This window comes from Castanea sativa, chromosome 3, assembly GCF_040712315.1.
Source record: "Castanea sativa cultivar Marrone di Chiusa Pesio chromosome 3, ASM4071231v1".
Taxonomy (NCBI): domain Eukaryota; kingdom Viridiplantae; phylum Streptophyta; class Magnoliopsida; order Fagales; family Fagaceae; genus Castanea; species Castanea sativa.
The window spans coordinates 11,353,946-11,369,543 of record NC_134015.1 but is presented as its reverse complement, the minus strand read 5'-3'; the positions used below and the strand labels follow the sequence as shown (position 1 = coordinate 11,369,543).

Genomic DNA, 15,598 nt, shown 5'->3' with positions numbered 1-15,598 from the left:
AACAAAAAGATGTATGAGTTTTTGTTTTTGTTTTGCCTTTTTGAAAATTTTGAGTTATGAAAACCTAAGATGGAAAATTTGAACTTTAAACATCTTCTCAGAAACATCAAAAAATGCCAGTTAGCATATACAAATAAAATAAAAAAATTAATATAATTAATATTTTTATAGCTTTTATTGTAATTAGTCTTCTCTCAAACACACACACACAATAAAATCTATAAATTTATTTCCCTAAATTTTGAGATTACATGTTTGTTTATGAAATTATGCCACATTTTTTATTTGTGGAATAATTTATCAATAAAATAAATAAAGTTTTGTTATATATATAGTTTAAAACATGTAATACATTTGAAAATTACTTAAATCTTAGCAGATACTTTTTTAATCAAGGTTATAAAATTTTAGGTTAAAATGCAAAACACCCTTTCCTTGGCCGAAGCTTTAGATTTGAGAGGGAGAGAGAGAGAGATTAGAGAGAGGGAGATTGAATTTTGTTGAATGAAAATTGAAAAAAAAAAAAAAAGACATAGAAAGAAATCCAGTTTAAATATTATGAATGGACCGAAACAACCTCATTTTAAGAGGAGTTGACAAATAAGTTTAACGGAAGAATAACAGAGGCCTTAATCTAACATTTTTGAAACGTAGAAGATTGAATTGAACGAAAGAAAAATTAGAGGACTAAAATGAATTTTAGTGAAATTTAGAGGGTGGGTTTTGCATTCCATCCCAATTCAAAAACATACCCATGTCTTCTCTATCACCAAAATGCACTTTCTCTCTTCTAAACCACTTATTTAGAATATTACACCCAAACATTTAACAAAAGATGCAACTTGTAGAATGAGTGGTTGTCTAAATTTAATAAAGATAGGTTTTCTCCTTGAAAAGTAGCTGCAAGGAGGATATGTATCATTGCGTAATATGAAAGACAAAGAATTGATAGCTACTCCTCTTGAACTAGAAAACATCCAAGTAGATAACTAAAAATTGTAGTATATATAGCATCATGGTTTTCAAAACAAATCGTTTAAAAAACCAGAAAAATGAGAGGTTCAAGGTTTTTATGGTCAAATCAAGATTAAACCATAATGATGTTATAATTAATTTTGTAATTAATTAAAATACAAATAATTGTATATGAAATTTATAAATATTAGCAAATTTGACTAAAAATATCTTTATAAAAATTAAAATAGAATTTCAAATAAAACATCATAATATTGTTAATAGAAAATAGTTCAACATAAATAAGCATAAAAAGAAATCATATAATAATCCTTCCTTGGTATTGATAAATTGCCAGATGAAATACTTGCTTCCATTTTGTCTCTCTTACCTATAGAAGAAGTAATAAGAACTAGTGTCCTTGCCCGCAGATGGCATTACTTGTGGACTTTCGCTACTCATTTAGAGTTAGATGATGTGAGCACAGTGAATCTTTTAAAAGCTCAACCTCTCAGTCCCACTCTCTTTGATTTGTCTCAATTCATACCTACATACCACTGTTTCTTGTTCATGGGGAGAGATTTGTTGATTGGGTAAATCAAGTTCTGAATTTACATTAGGGTACACTTTAGATGAATTTCGCCTTCACTTTTCTATGAATGGTGATCATTTTAAAAGTGATATTGATAGTTGGATCAGCTTTGCATTTCAAAAGGGAGTTAAAAGGCTTCATTTGATTTTCACATGTAACTGGGCTTTAAAAAACTGGTCATACACTCTTACGCCGCCAATGCTTCGTAATTACAGACCTTATTTGTTAACTGAACTTCGTCTATGCTTTGTCAAGGTGACTGGAGAAGCTCTTGAATACATTTTATTTGCTTGCCCATTTCTAGAATCCTTATATATATATATATATATATCAATGGCACATGTGATGAATTGCAAAATTTCAAGCCCATCACTCAAGCTAAAGCACTTGGAGATATTCTCTTGTGTCTTGGAAAGCTTTTATATTAATGCAGAAAATCTTGTGTCATTTAAATATCTAGGAGCAGTGAGAAAAGATTTCATTCAAGTACGCACCCCAGCCTTTCTCAAGGCCTCATGCCTGCTATATCATCAAGAGTATTTTCCAGCCTCCAAGCTATATCTTTCAGCTAGAGACACTTGTATTGGACATAGGTACCGAGGTTAGTATATAAATCCAATTTTTTGCTCCCCCCACCCCTCTCTTTATTTTTTGAAAGAAAGAACATAGAAACAAAAGAAGAAAGCTTATCAATTTTTGTGGTGATTTAAATTTTCCATCACTTAACACAATTCCCCAAATTGTCCAAGTTAAGGTGAAGTAATTGGAATTTGTACTGAATTTCCTGCCTGTTTTGCCTCCTCCTTTGCACATCCCTACTATGCGCAGCACCTTCATTAAATAGATTTACAATTAAGGTGAATATTCTTATTTCAAAGCTTCAATTTTGGATTGGATGTCGTTTCTTTTTTGGTGAATTTTACTTTACCACCCACCCAAAAGTATTACTGATTTTGCAATGTTACCTTAAAATTTTGATGTGTGCAATTCACACCCCATTTTAAGAAATTGTAGCAATGTACCCCTAAATGTGAAAAATGCATAAATTACCCATAACAAAAATAATGAGATGGCAGTTTAGTACACTTGCCATGTCAACTAAAAATAAGAAATTGCTTATTTTCTTAGTTTTCTAATTAAATCTATTGTATTTTTTTCTTATTTTTTAACATAAATGTCTGATATGGCATATGCCACATGTACTAAACTGCCATGTCACCAAATGCATTAGGTGTAGCTTTTGTATTTTTTTTCCCCTGATTTATGGAGTGCGTGATACAGTTCTTTGAAATTGGGTGTTAATTGAAAATTTGATTATTTGGGGGGTTGCAAAAGGGGTGTTAGTTTTTCCTTTACTTGCACAAAATGTGGTTTGATGGGTCTAGACCATTTTGTTTAATTAGATGTAGATATAATTTTGTGAGTTGAAAAAATTTAGGCCAACGTGTATTCATGCAAAGGCACAATAAAACCATTTTCTTGCTTGAGAATTGTTTTTCCTTACTTGTTTGGGGATCCCCCTCAGTTTTGACAACTTCATTTTGTCTAACTGTATCTAAGGACTTAGCCTTCTCACTTCGGTATTCTTAGAATATAGAGATGTTGTGCCCTTTCTTCTCATATATTTATGGTGGAGTTCACGAATTAAATTCATTATAAAATCTACCATGATTGTGAGAGGAAATGACACAATTTCACAGTACTATATCCTAATAATTTTCCCCACTTTGATTCTTTCCTTAATGAAGGGGTTATTTTTCTTTTTATACAAATAATAAGATATATGACTTGTGAAGAAGATAAGACTATGATCAAATTTTTTTTTTTTTTTTTAATGTTTATGTTAGCATGTAATGTATACATGCAATAACATCCATGTTGATAATTTGGAAATGGATTAAGTACCATCATTGCGATATGACATTAACATATTTGGTTTTTTTCCCTTGATATGGTGGTGGTATGTCGACCAACAAATTTATTAGTTGAACCCTACTCTATATATATATATATATATATATATATAATTCGATAGTTAGGTAGAAGATTTGAACTCTGAATGTCTCTATTAGAAATACCAAGAAGTGTCAACTAATTAAGTTACAAGTCATGTTAGCTTTTGTAATTCAAAACACAAGAACTTTGTTGGGAGTAATATTCGAGAAGACAAGATGAATAGTACTTATGCTCATTTTTCCCTCTCTTTTGTGTGTGTGTGTGTGTGTGTTATCCATTTTCTTTCTTTTTGGAAAACTTAAATATTAGATTGGGGAGGAAAAAAAAAGAAAGAGGATTACTTTCATTATAGTTGGGCCAGCTTGGGGGTAAAAAAAAAAAAACCCTTTTAGTTAACAGGGTTCAGGGATAAAGAAATTTGTTCCAGACCCAACCCGTCTAAAAAAAAAAAAAAAGACAGGCAAAAAGGAAAAAGAAAAAGGAATCTTTAGTCTATAAGAAATCTTAAAATATCTCCATATTCTTTTTCTAATAACCAAGTATATAAGAAACAACATCAAGACAAAGATATTTGAAAAATGGCTCCTTTATTTTTGTTTTTATTTCTTTTAAATAGGTAAAATGTATTGAATTTAAAAATAAAATAAAAAAATGAAAGAGGATTACTTTCATTATAATGATGCTCTTTCATAAAATGCTGACTGGACATTTTTTATTATTATTTTAATGCCACATCAGCTTCAAGTATGCCAATTGTGTACATCATTTGCCACGTGGACATTTTCAGTTAGTAAGTTAACGGTAGGGATCAACTTGATTATAAATTGAAAATAATAGAGATAAAATTGATTGTAACAAAAATGTAGAGACCAAATTGACTGTGCCCCAAAATGTAAGGACCAAAAAAAAAGAAAAAAAGAAGAAATAGAATTACTTTCATTATAATGATGCTCTTTCATAAAATTATAAGACCACGATTATTTATGTATTTAGTAACACTAAAAAAGAGAAAGGAAAAAAGAAAAAAAAAAAGAATTTATAGTCTATAAAAAATTCTTACAATATCTTTATATTCTTTTATAAAAACCAAGTAAATAAGAAACAACAAAAAGACGAAAGATATTTTGAAGAAGAGCTACTTTGTTTTTGTTTCCTTTTTCTTTTTTAAATAGGTAGAATCTACTGAATAGAAAATTGAGTATATTATGTTTTTTTTTGTTTGTTTAAAGAAGAATATTGTTTGGGCCTCAAAACGCGGTCGTTTTATGTCAATAGTTTATTACTTGACTGGAATAAAAACGACACTGTTTTGCGGGTTCTACAACGTGTAGAGTTGAGTCGAGAGAGAGAGAGAGAGAGAGAGAGAGATGGGGAAAATGAGATGTACGCGTAACGATCAGGTTCGAGTACCGAAATTCAAGAAACGATTGGTCGTTGCAGATCAGATCAGATTAGTTTCTGAAGTGATTTTGCAGGTAAATGAAAATCTGCGCTTCCATTCCATGTTCTCTTAATTTGATTTGGATTTTCTATACTTTTGCTCTGCTGCTGTGTTAGTATTATTTGATTTGGAATAATATATATATATATATATATACAGGTTTCATGCTTCAAATTAATTAATATAGTTGCTTTCAACACCACTACCACCGGAGATGGTCGATGGTGGTGGCGGCGTGAGCTTGTTTTTGGTTTAGGGCTGAGCTCTCAGCTCTCAGTTCTCAGTGGAAGTGAAACTAGGATACGGGTCGGGTCGGGTCGGGTAGGGTCGACCACATTTGAACCAACCCCGATTTCTCCCTTTAGAGTTTAGACCCGCCCGTTCACTTGAATATTGTTTTATTTAAGCCCATTCTCTCTAGCGTACTGCAAGCCCAGGCCCATACAACAATGAAATATAATGGTCACAAAAAAACGTGGGCCTGTAATAATCGGGTCCGTTTGAGAGAACTTATAATATATAAGAAGTTCAAAACTGAATTTTGCCTCTCTTTCTCTTCTTTCTTGCACACTCTCACTCTCTCTCACAGTCACAACAGATTTCACGGTAGAGTAGAGTAGAGTAAGTAGAGAAAATCTAAGTACACAGAGAATTTGATGACAGATTTCACACTTTTGCTGAATTGGCAGTCTGTAATTGGTGTGTTCGCCAGTAAGATGACAATGGTGTTGCCACCGATTATATTCTCCCAACTTAACAAGATGTGAAAAAAATAAAAGTTGCAAATTTTTTTTTTTTTGGTGAAAAAAATAAGAATGGGTAGTGGCCCTAGTGGGGGGTTGCAAAATTTGTTGTGCATATAGCATTGCACATTCTTTCTCACAAACCAATCATCATAAAAAGACTACCTTTCCTACTCTCTCTCTCTCTCTCTCTCATATTTCCAAGAAAGATACTTTCCTTTTTCACTACACTTTGCCCCTTTCCCAAGAAAGTGAAATATCCATGGCTTCCTTACAAAAGATGTTATGGGAAAGGGTTGAGATCCAGAACCAAGCGGGTGGACCAGGGGCTAGAGTGGGTCACACATGCAATGTTATTGGTAATTTCCTTTATATTTTTGGGGGCTGTGACGCTAATAGGAACCTCACCAACAGTGTATTCATCTTTGATACTGGTAGGTCTTTTCATAATCTTTCGTCAAAATTTCCGTTCTTGTTTGACATTGCTTGTTTAACATCTATGTTTAATTTCTGTTACCCTTCTTTCTATATTCAATTATGACATTGTTGTGTATCTTGCAAACTTCTATTTTACTTTGCTTTCTTATCAAATTTGTGGAATATTCATGGTTTCACATTGATTAATCTTTGTTTGGATGCTTCTTCTTCTTCTTCTTCTTCTTCTTCTTTTTGTATACCCATTTTATCAAACTTCTATTTTTCTTTGTTTTCTTGTAAAATTTGTGGAATATGCATGGTTTGACATTGATTAATCTATGTGTTTAAGGGTTTCTTTTCGTTAAACTTTTAAGAGAGATTTATTTCCCCCCCCCCCCCCCTCTTTTACTATGGAAAATATGAAACCCTATTCTGGTTTATTTCTTATTTGCAATTTGCATTTATCTTTGTGCACCACATATTTTACAACCAAGCCATTATCCTGACAATTTTATTTAGTTTTACAATACTTGGGGTAGAACTTTTTTTCCCACTTTGGTAGTTTTTCCCTGAACTGGTGTTTTATTCTCATATAGTATGATATGAAATGATTTGTGAACAAGATAGGCCTATTAACTTTCTGTTAGGTTTGTGCTATAATGTATACAGTATACATGCAATAACATCTGGATTGATAATTTGGATTTGGGTCATATTATTGTTGCACACTGATTGATTTGTGAACTCTTGGATTAGCTGGCCCCTCTCTAACCCATGAACCAACCCAGAGTCCTAGACATGTTGAGTAATTTAATTGAATCCAAACTGACCCATAGTTCTTAGAAACCCATCCAGGACCTGTCTTGTCTTTTTGAATGTTAGTCGCATAAAACCATATGAACTATTCTCTCTCTTTCTCTAAAAAAAGTTGTGGGATGGGGATAATCTCCATTTACACTTGGTTTCAACCTCTAAATGAAACTGTTATATTCATATGTCTAAACTTTATGGAGTTGTCATGGCTAACACCTTTTGTCCATATCAAGATATGACTCACATGTCTGTTTCCCCTTATTAAATTGCCACCTTTGTTCCGGTAGATGTAAGAATGAACTTGTGAATTGAAAACATTTAGGCTAGCGTGTAATTAATGCATAGGCACAATAAAAATTTAATCTTGCCTGAGAATTGTGTTTCCTTGTTTGTAAACTTGTATGATAAATTAATTTCTTGTTTCTCTCTCTTTTTTTTTTTTTTTTTTTTTTTTTTTTTTTTTTTAATGGGAAAGATGAAACCTTGCTCCTTTGTGAGGTTTTTATTTATTTATTTATTTTGCACTGCATAATCCAAAAAAAGCTACTATGTTGGGGATATTGAAGGCTTCAAAACCTGCTGAGTGTTGATGATTTTATTTTGTCTTACAGTGCCTAGGGTAGACTTATTTTTCCCACTTTGATGGTTTTACTGTGAATTAGTTGGTTATGTATTTTTATGTAGAATGACAGGATATATGACTTGTGAAGAAAGTAGGCCTATGATCTCCTTATGTTGTTTGTCTTAGTTTGTATATGTGCAATAACATTTGGGTTGATATTGATAATTTGGATTTGGGTCAAGTATTATCAATCTGACATTATGGTAAGGTTGAACATATTCATAGCAATATGAGTTTTGCTCTACCTGCTAGCTGACGCTGCTTTTGCTGTACTCCAGAGCTTTTCATTAGTAAAGAATAGTGGAAAGCTTTTTTTAGGTTTAACTACTGGTTAAAGCAGTTAATTTCTTTACTTACATCCATCTTGCCTAGAATCCGGATTATTGTGGGGATGTGGTATCCCACTTGCACAAAATATGGTATGATAGGATTAGTCCTTTTCAGCTCATTAAATGGCTCATTTAGTTGCTAAAACCCCTTATGGAAGTTTCAATTTGAAATCCTTACAAATTTATTATGATACTTAAATTATTTAACCCATGCATATTGGTTAGATTAGTGATACAGCGATTTAAATTATTTTTCATGGGACACCTAGGTGGCATATTGCCTAGTGTTAGATTCATATTTTGGGTGATGATACCATTGCTTGTCATATTTTTTGTTAGTATTGATTGTTTATATTCTCTCTTTGACTTCTTGACTTTGAACAACCATGTGATGTTAACCCTTTCCTTGTGCTGTTCAAAGACTTAGGCAAGCCTAGGAAAGAGAAAATGGAGTATACTTTTTTTTTTTTTAAGGGTTTCTTTTTGTTAAATTTTTATGCCATTGTTGTGTCTGTTTCATTTTTTTTTCTTTTGTATACCTATTAAATTTTATTTATCTCTGCAAACTTCTATTTTACTTTGTTTTCTTGTAAAATTTGTGGAATGTGTATGGTTTTACATTGATTAATCTTTGTTGGGATGCTCTTCTTTTATTCTTTTTGGGGTAAATTTTTGTTAAATTTTTATGCCATTGTTGTGTATCTTGGCATTATTGTTCTTTTTTCTCCATTTCTCTAATCTCATTTCTTCTTCTCCTTTTCACAGTAACTTTTTCGGATATTGTTAGTAGAACTCCGTAAATTTCTCTGTCCTTCCTTACTAGCTAAAGTCAAATCCTTCCTCATCTTTTGAAACCCTTAAACTTTACGTACTTATTCTATCAAATAGGCATAAAAACAACTTACCAAACTAAAGCCAATTTTGTGTTGTAAAACTTTTTTCTATAAATGTAAACCCTATATCCACAAGCATATGTAGGCAAATTCTCCAGCTTCTCTTGCGTTGCTGTTAAAGAAGTTAATTAGACTACTTGCATCTAGCTTTCCTAAATTTTGGATCGTGGTTTGTAGAATTTAGAAAAGAGTGGAAATGTGGTATAGTGTCCCTAGAAATAAAGATTTCAGTTTATCTATAGATATCTCTCTCCCCTGAAAGTAGGCCACATCCTTTTCCTATGAATGCACCACATCAAACTTAGAGGAGCTTCCTTCCATACTTCAATGCCATCTTGTTTACTGAACTTTTCCTTCCAACATGAGGACACAATAAAACCATAATTTTTCATAAAAATTGTGTTCCTAACTTTTTCTTTTGAACTTTTAAGAGAGATAGATTCTCCTATAGAAAAGATGAAACCCTATTCTGTCTTATTTCTTGTTTGCAATTTGCAATTTGCATTTATCTTCTTTTTTTTTTTTTTTTTTGGATAGGTAATAAACATGTATATTCAAAAAATTGCTAAATGCAAAGAAGCACTAGCAAAACAACTGTACAAAAAAAGAAAGAAAAGCGCAAACATAAAAGAGGAAAAACACTAAGAACAAAGTAGAAGAGAGCTAAGAAATAAAGGAAGAGAATCACTAGATGTGAGTCCCCAAAAGAGAGCGAGCATTTGGTCATCGGATCTATCCAAATCGTCAAATGTTCGCCGATTGCGCTCCTTCCAAATACACCACATCAAACACAATGGAACTAAATTCCAAATGTGCGATGAATACTTCTCTAACCAATTCCATCAGCCAAAAAAAAGATCTGACACCGTACCAGAGGGGACCCATGAAATCCCAAAGGTTCTATAGACAAAGCACCACATTTGATAAGCCTTTCCACAATGTAACAACAAGTGATCCACTGTCTCCCCACAACGACACATAATACACCAATCAACAAAGTTAAAGCCCTTAAGCCTCAAGTTATCTCCTGTGAGAATCCTATCCTAAGCCGTTGTCCAAACAAAGAAAGAGACATGTCGGGGTGCCTTAACCTTCCAAATACCTTTCCATAGAAAAACAATTGGAAAAGAACCATGTAACTTGTGATAATATGAGTGGATAGTAAAATCCCCGTTCTTTGTCAACTTCCATCTCATATGATCACCATTAGTCGCAAGAGGTAAGTTGGAATCCAAGAAACGGAAGAAATGATCCACCACTTTTGCCTCCCAATCATTAGGACCCTGAATGAAACGAACATCCCAAGTTCTCCTATTTCCCGCTCCTTGGCACAACAAAGATGATTCTACGGAAGTTTCTTTGTTTGCAGCAAAAGTGTACAAGATCGGAAAAGCCAAAAGGAGAGGAAGATCTCCACACCACCTGTCTGTCCAGAATTTCATTCTATCCCCCACCCAACCTTAAAGTGGACATTTTTGCAAAATACTTCTCATCCCATCCGAATACTTCTCCACAGACCACACCCATGAACACCCCTTCCCAACTTAGAGGTCCATCCCCCCCATTCTTCCCCAAATTTCAAAGCTACCACCCTCCTCCAAAGCCTATTCTCCTCGATCCCAAAATGCCAAAGCCACTTTCCAAGTAAGGCTTTATTGAAAGTGGTCAACTTCCTAACACCCAAACCGCCATTAGCAATAGGCATATACACCTTATCCCAACCCAACAAATGTGTCTTAGTGTCACCTCACAAGACGTCCCTTCGCAGCTTCTTAATTTTGTTCGCCACATGTGTAGGAATCGTGAAAAGAGATAAGAAATAAGTAGGGAGGCTAGAAAGCGTGCTTTTAAGCAATGTCAGTCTTTCACCTTTTGACAAATACAACTTCTTCCACCCTGCTAACTTTCTTTCAATTTTTTCTTAAATAGGGTTCCAAATAGAGGAGGATTTATGGGACGCCCCTAATGGCATACCAAGATAGGTCATTGGTAGGGCCCCAACCCTACAACCCAATAACTCTGCCAAAGTATGCACATTATTTACCTCTCCTATAGGAACTATTTTGCTCTTAACTACGTTAACCTCCAAACTGATCACAGCCTAAAAACAGAGTAGCAACAATCGAATATGTAGGATTTGCTCCAAAGTTGCCTCACAAAACAAAATGGTATCATCCACAAAGAGCAAATGTGAAACACATTCCCCTCTGCCCCTTCTACCATCTGCCTTAAAGCCACCAAGTAATTCTGCCCCCTCCATTCTCTTTACCATCCTACTAAACACCTTCATCATAATTAAAAATAACATGGGAGACAACGGATCCCCTTGTCTCAAACCTTTAGAGCTGCCAAAGAAATTAGTTGGAGACCTATTGACTAACACTAAAAACTGCACTGTAGAGATACAAGTTCGAATCCAGTTGCAGCATTTCTCCCCAAAACCCATTTTCTTCATCAACTTCAGAAGAGCCTCCCAATTCACATTGTCATATGCTTTCTCAATATCTAACTTACAGATCACCCCAGGAATCTTACTCTTTGTCCGGTTGTCCACACACTCATTGACAATGAGAATTGAATCAAGGATTTGTCTACATCCCACAAAACTATTTTGAGATTTAGATATTAGTTGATCGAACACCACTTTCAATCGATTTGCCAAGACCTTGGCCAAGATCTTATACATGCTCCCCACCAAACTAATAGGTCTGAAATCTTGAATGTTAGAGGCATCATTCTTCTTAGGAATCAAAACTAAAAAGGTAGCATTTAGAGATTTCTCAAACTTATAGTGCTGATAGAACTCTTCAAAGACTGCTTAGACATCACTTTCTACAACTCTCCAGCACTGATGAAAAAAGGCCATAGAGAAGCCATCTAGACCTGGAGCTTTATCCCCTTCCATATCTCTAACCACTAATATTATCTCGTCCTTCTCAAACCTCCTCTCCATCCAGCCCCTCTCCAACTCCCCTATTTGATCAAACTCTAGACCTTCCACAAGCAAACTATTATCCTGGGGATCTCCTTTAAGGGGGCATCAAACCCTACTGAATGCTGATAATTTTATTTAGTCTTACAATACTTGGGATAGAACTTTTCTTCCAACTTTGGTAGATTTTCCCTGAAATTGGTGTTGTATTCTCATATAGTATGCTTCTTTTTTTCTTTTTTTGAAGGGTTTCTTTTCGTTAAATTGTTATGCCATTGCTATGTTTCTTGTTTCAATTATTGTTATTTTTGTACACCCATTTTATTTTATTAATCTTTGCTGGATTTCCTTGAACTTCTTATAGGATTTGTTTTTTGTTAGATTGTTATGGGTCTTGTTTTTAATTGATTTCTCTTGACATGAGCGGCAGAGTAGCTACCCAAACTTGTAATTATATTTCAATAAGCCCTAGATAAAATTCTGGTTAGTGTAAGTGTATTCATGGATCATATACAAAAAAATTCTGGATAGTGTTAAGAGTATCTTAAAAAAAAAGTTGCATAAGCCTGACAACTCTACTGTCTACGCATTTTTTCGCAATAGGAACTGAACTCAGAATTTTCCTCTCCTGCACAATTGCATTATATAATTGGGAAATCACTTTCCCTAACACCTCCTTCAATATATTTGCTAAAATTTTAGCCAATATCCTGTGCACACATCCTACAAACTTATAGGTCTGAAATCGTTGAGATATGAGGCCCCTCCTTTCTTTGGAATAAGAGACGCAAAAGTCTCATTCAAGCTCTTTTCTGAATACACCACACTCATGAAAAGGCTGCAAAGTGGCTATACCTCCACTCTAACCACCACCCAACAGTGATTGAAGAAAGCAATCGTAAAACCATCAAGAGCTTTATCCCCACATGATGCCTGAACTGCTTCCTCCTCTGTAAACTGCCTTTCTAGCCAGATGGCATCACAACTGTCCCAAGTCTTTAAGGAAATGCCTTCCACTTAGGAGTCAAAATTTTTGTTTCTGCATAAAGTCCCTTATACAAATTTACAACACCCTCCGGGATTGCATCTTGAGTAACCTAGTTGCTCTCCATATTTGTTATATTTGCAATAAAAGTACGGCAATGATGAGAATCAGGAAACCGGGGGAAAAGCTTGTTTTTTTATCACTTTCTTATAGCCACAAAGCTCTTGATTTTTTTTCTCCAAGAGATCTCCTCCAATACATTGTTTTTTCCAAGGTTGCCTTCACCTCCACCATTTTTTATCGATCTTCCTCAGACAAATATCCACTGTTCCTTTTCTCCTCCATCAACCTAAGATCATTTAGTAGGTTTATCTTCCTAATCCCCACATTTCCAAATACTTTATTGTTCCATAACTTCAAATCTTGTTTCAGAGTTTGCAATTTGCTAGTTAGAACAAAACTAGGAGTAACCTGGAAACTATAACTCTGCCACCAGCCTATAATCTGTCCACAAAATCATCCTCTTGAAGCCGCAAGTTCTTGAATTTGAAATGAGATTTATTTTCTGTTACACTTCTTTTTATTAAATTATGCCATTGTTGAGTATCTTGTTTCAATTTTTCTTTGTTTTCGTGTTAAATTTGTGGAATTATCATGGTTTGACATTGATTAATATATATATATATATATATATATATATATATATATATATATTGGGTATACTTATTTTATTTTAGTAGTCTTTTCTGGAATGGCCTTGAATATTTTTTTGTTAGATTGTTATCGGTGTTATTTTTCATTGATTTCTCTTGGCACCAGTGGCAGAGTGGCTCCCCAAACTTTTAATTATATTTCAATGAGCCCTAGATAAAATGTGACTTGACCCCTCAAAAAATTTTAAAAGTTTAAATTCTGGTTAGCTTAGATAATACTCAAACAATTAAGCCTTTATCCTCCCTGAATATTTTAGTTGTTATTGATCATCTGTCTCTGATTTTGTGATTTATAATTTCAATTACAATCAGATAATCGTACATGGAGCCAACACATAATTAGAGGCAGATGACCCTCTCCGTGGGCCTTCCACAGTTGCACCACTGTTGGTGATGAACTATTTGTGTTTGGGGTATAGATTCAAACAGCCATCTCAACGATATGCATATTTTCAACACTTGTAAGTTGTTTATTTTAATCATTTGCCACTTTGCACAGACAATTGATATGCTCATTAAGTTAGTGCTAATAGAACTTTTACTGAAATCTATATATTTTATCTATTAATTGTGAATTCCACTGCATACTTGCTAACATGTTTAACATATTTATAGCTTCTCGTGGATGGAGATCTCCGCGTGTCATCAGTAATATACCTGAGCGACAAAGATGGCACAGTGCAACTCTTTATTGTCGAAGTCTGTACATATTTGGTGGCAGTAGGAGATCTATTGATAAAAAAGATGAGACATACTATAGAATGTCTACATGTTCTATACAGGATATTTTTTAACATAACTGGTTACCGATCAAAAAATAAAAGTAGACACTGATCTTTTATTTATTTATTTTTAATCTCTACTTGTAGTCCATTTCGTATGGAACCGTATTGGTACATTTGGCAGTCTACCATCTCCTCGTAACAGCCATGTCTGTTCATATCAACTAGACAATATGATTGTGGTCGGTGGTAAAGATGGGCATGATTCTTTTTGTTCCAATGTCTATATGATGCAAAGTTATATAATTTTCTTTGTAGCCAAATTTAATTGCAATTGTGATTTTCTCAAAAATATTTCATCATATAAAACTTTTGCGGCATAGCTTGGGGCTATCAATTATGCGTTTTTTAGGAGATGACATTTGCTGCAAGAGTAAATTCAAGAATTGACTGACATGCTTATATGATGATTTTTTTTTTATTTTTTTTTTTATATTATTTTTATAGGCAAAAATTTGTTGAAAGAAAGAGTGTGAAGTTGCTCTATAGCACCATAGGGGGCAAGACACTGATATCTCTTAAGAAGCTGCTGAGATTAGAGTACATTTTGGATTTTAGACATCAACTAGTCACGGACATGCACGTTGTACGTGATAATTTTTTTTTTTTTTTTTTTTATGATAGTGTTATTATATTGAATATTTTTCAATGTATTAGTACTTAAGTTGCATTATATATGTATGACCAATATATTGTAGGATTCATGATGATAGGAGGTTTTAGTGTTGGAATTAGATACGGAAAGTTCCGGCAATGATGCCTTAAGTTGTAAATACCGGAATTCTAAATTACACCATACCATTAGAGTCTAGATTTTTACTACTTAATATAAGGTCATAGATGAGCCTAAATATAGATTTATATCTTGCATATATACTTGCAAATTATTTTATTACAGAATGCTATTAAAAGCAGTCATCGGAGTACAAAGGAATACAACTATAATTTATTCATTTCAATTTGGCAGGCTCTTAACTATAGCCCTTACTTAGTTGCCTTACTTGGCCTTGTAGTTACTCCAGAGCTGATCAACCGTCTTTCCAACCTAGTAAGATTTAATTCACTTCAAAATAGATAGATAGGATTTTATAAATTTCAAGTTAGAGTCATGCTAAAAACTTTAAAGGACTCTAATTAAGTCCTTACAAGTCTTTTTAAATAAATAACAATAATAATAATGATAATAATAATAATAGATCTATTCTTATTGCTCCACAATTGATTTTCCAATTCCTATAATTGCAGTTAACACCTTCTCTTTGAATGAGATCAATGGACAAAAAACCCAAAGCAATACCAATTTTGTCTTTCTGTAATTCAAAATGTATTATGTATATAACCATGTTTTGAAGCTTGGCCTTTGGTAGCAATTGTTTCACAGAATGGACCTCACAAGAAGACTAAATTACTGAACTTAATGAGATAT

At 33.6% G+C, this 15,598-nt stretch overlaps 1 long non-coding RNA gene and 1 pseudogene across 1 annotated transcript; both read left to right on the top strand.

Annotated features, from left to right (window-relative positions):
* Positions 1 to 1,290: 1,290 nt before the first annotated feature.
* LOC142628507 (F-box/LRR-repeat protein At2g42730-like) lies at positions 1,291 to 4,692 on the top strand (annotated as a pseudogene).
* Positions 4,693 to 4,808: 116 nt separating this feature from the next.
* Positions 4,809 to 14,229, top strand: LOC142629934 (uncharacterized). The gene is made up of 3 exons (XR_012843157.1): positions 4,809 to 4,977; positions 13,703 to 13,851; positions 14,006 to 14,229. It is a non-coding gene; the product is annotated as an uncharacterized LOC142629934 (long non-coding RNA).
* The last annotated feature ends 1,369 nt before the right edge of the window (positions 14,230 to 15,598 follow it).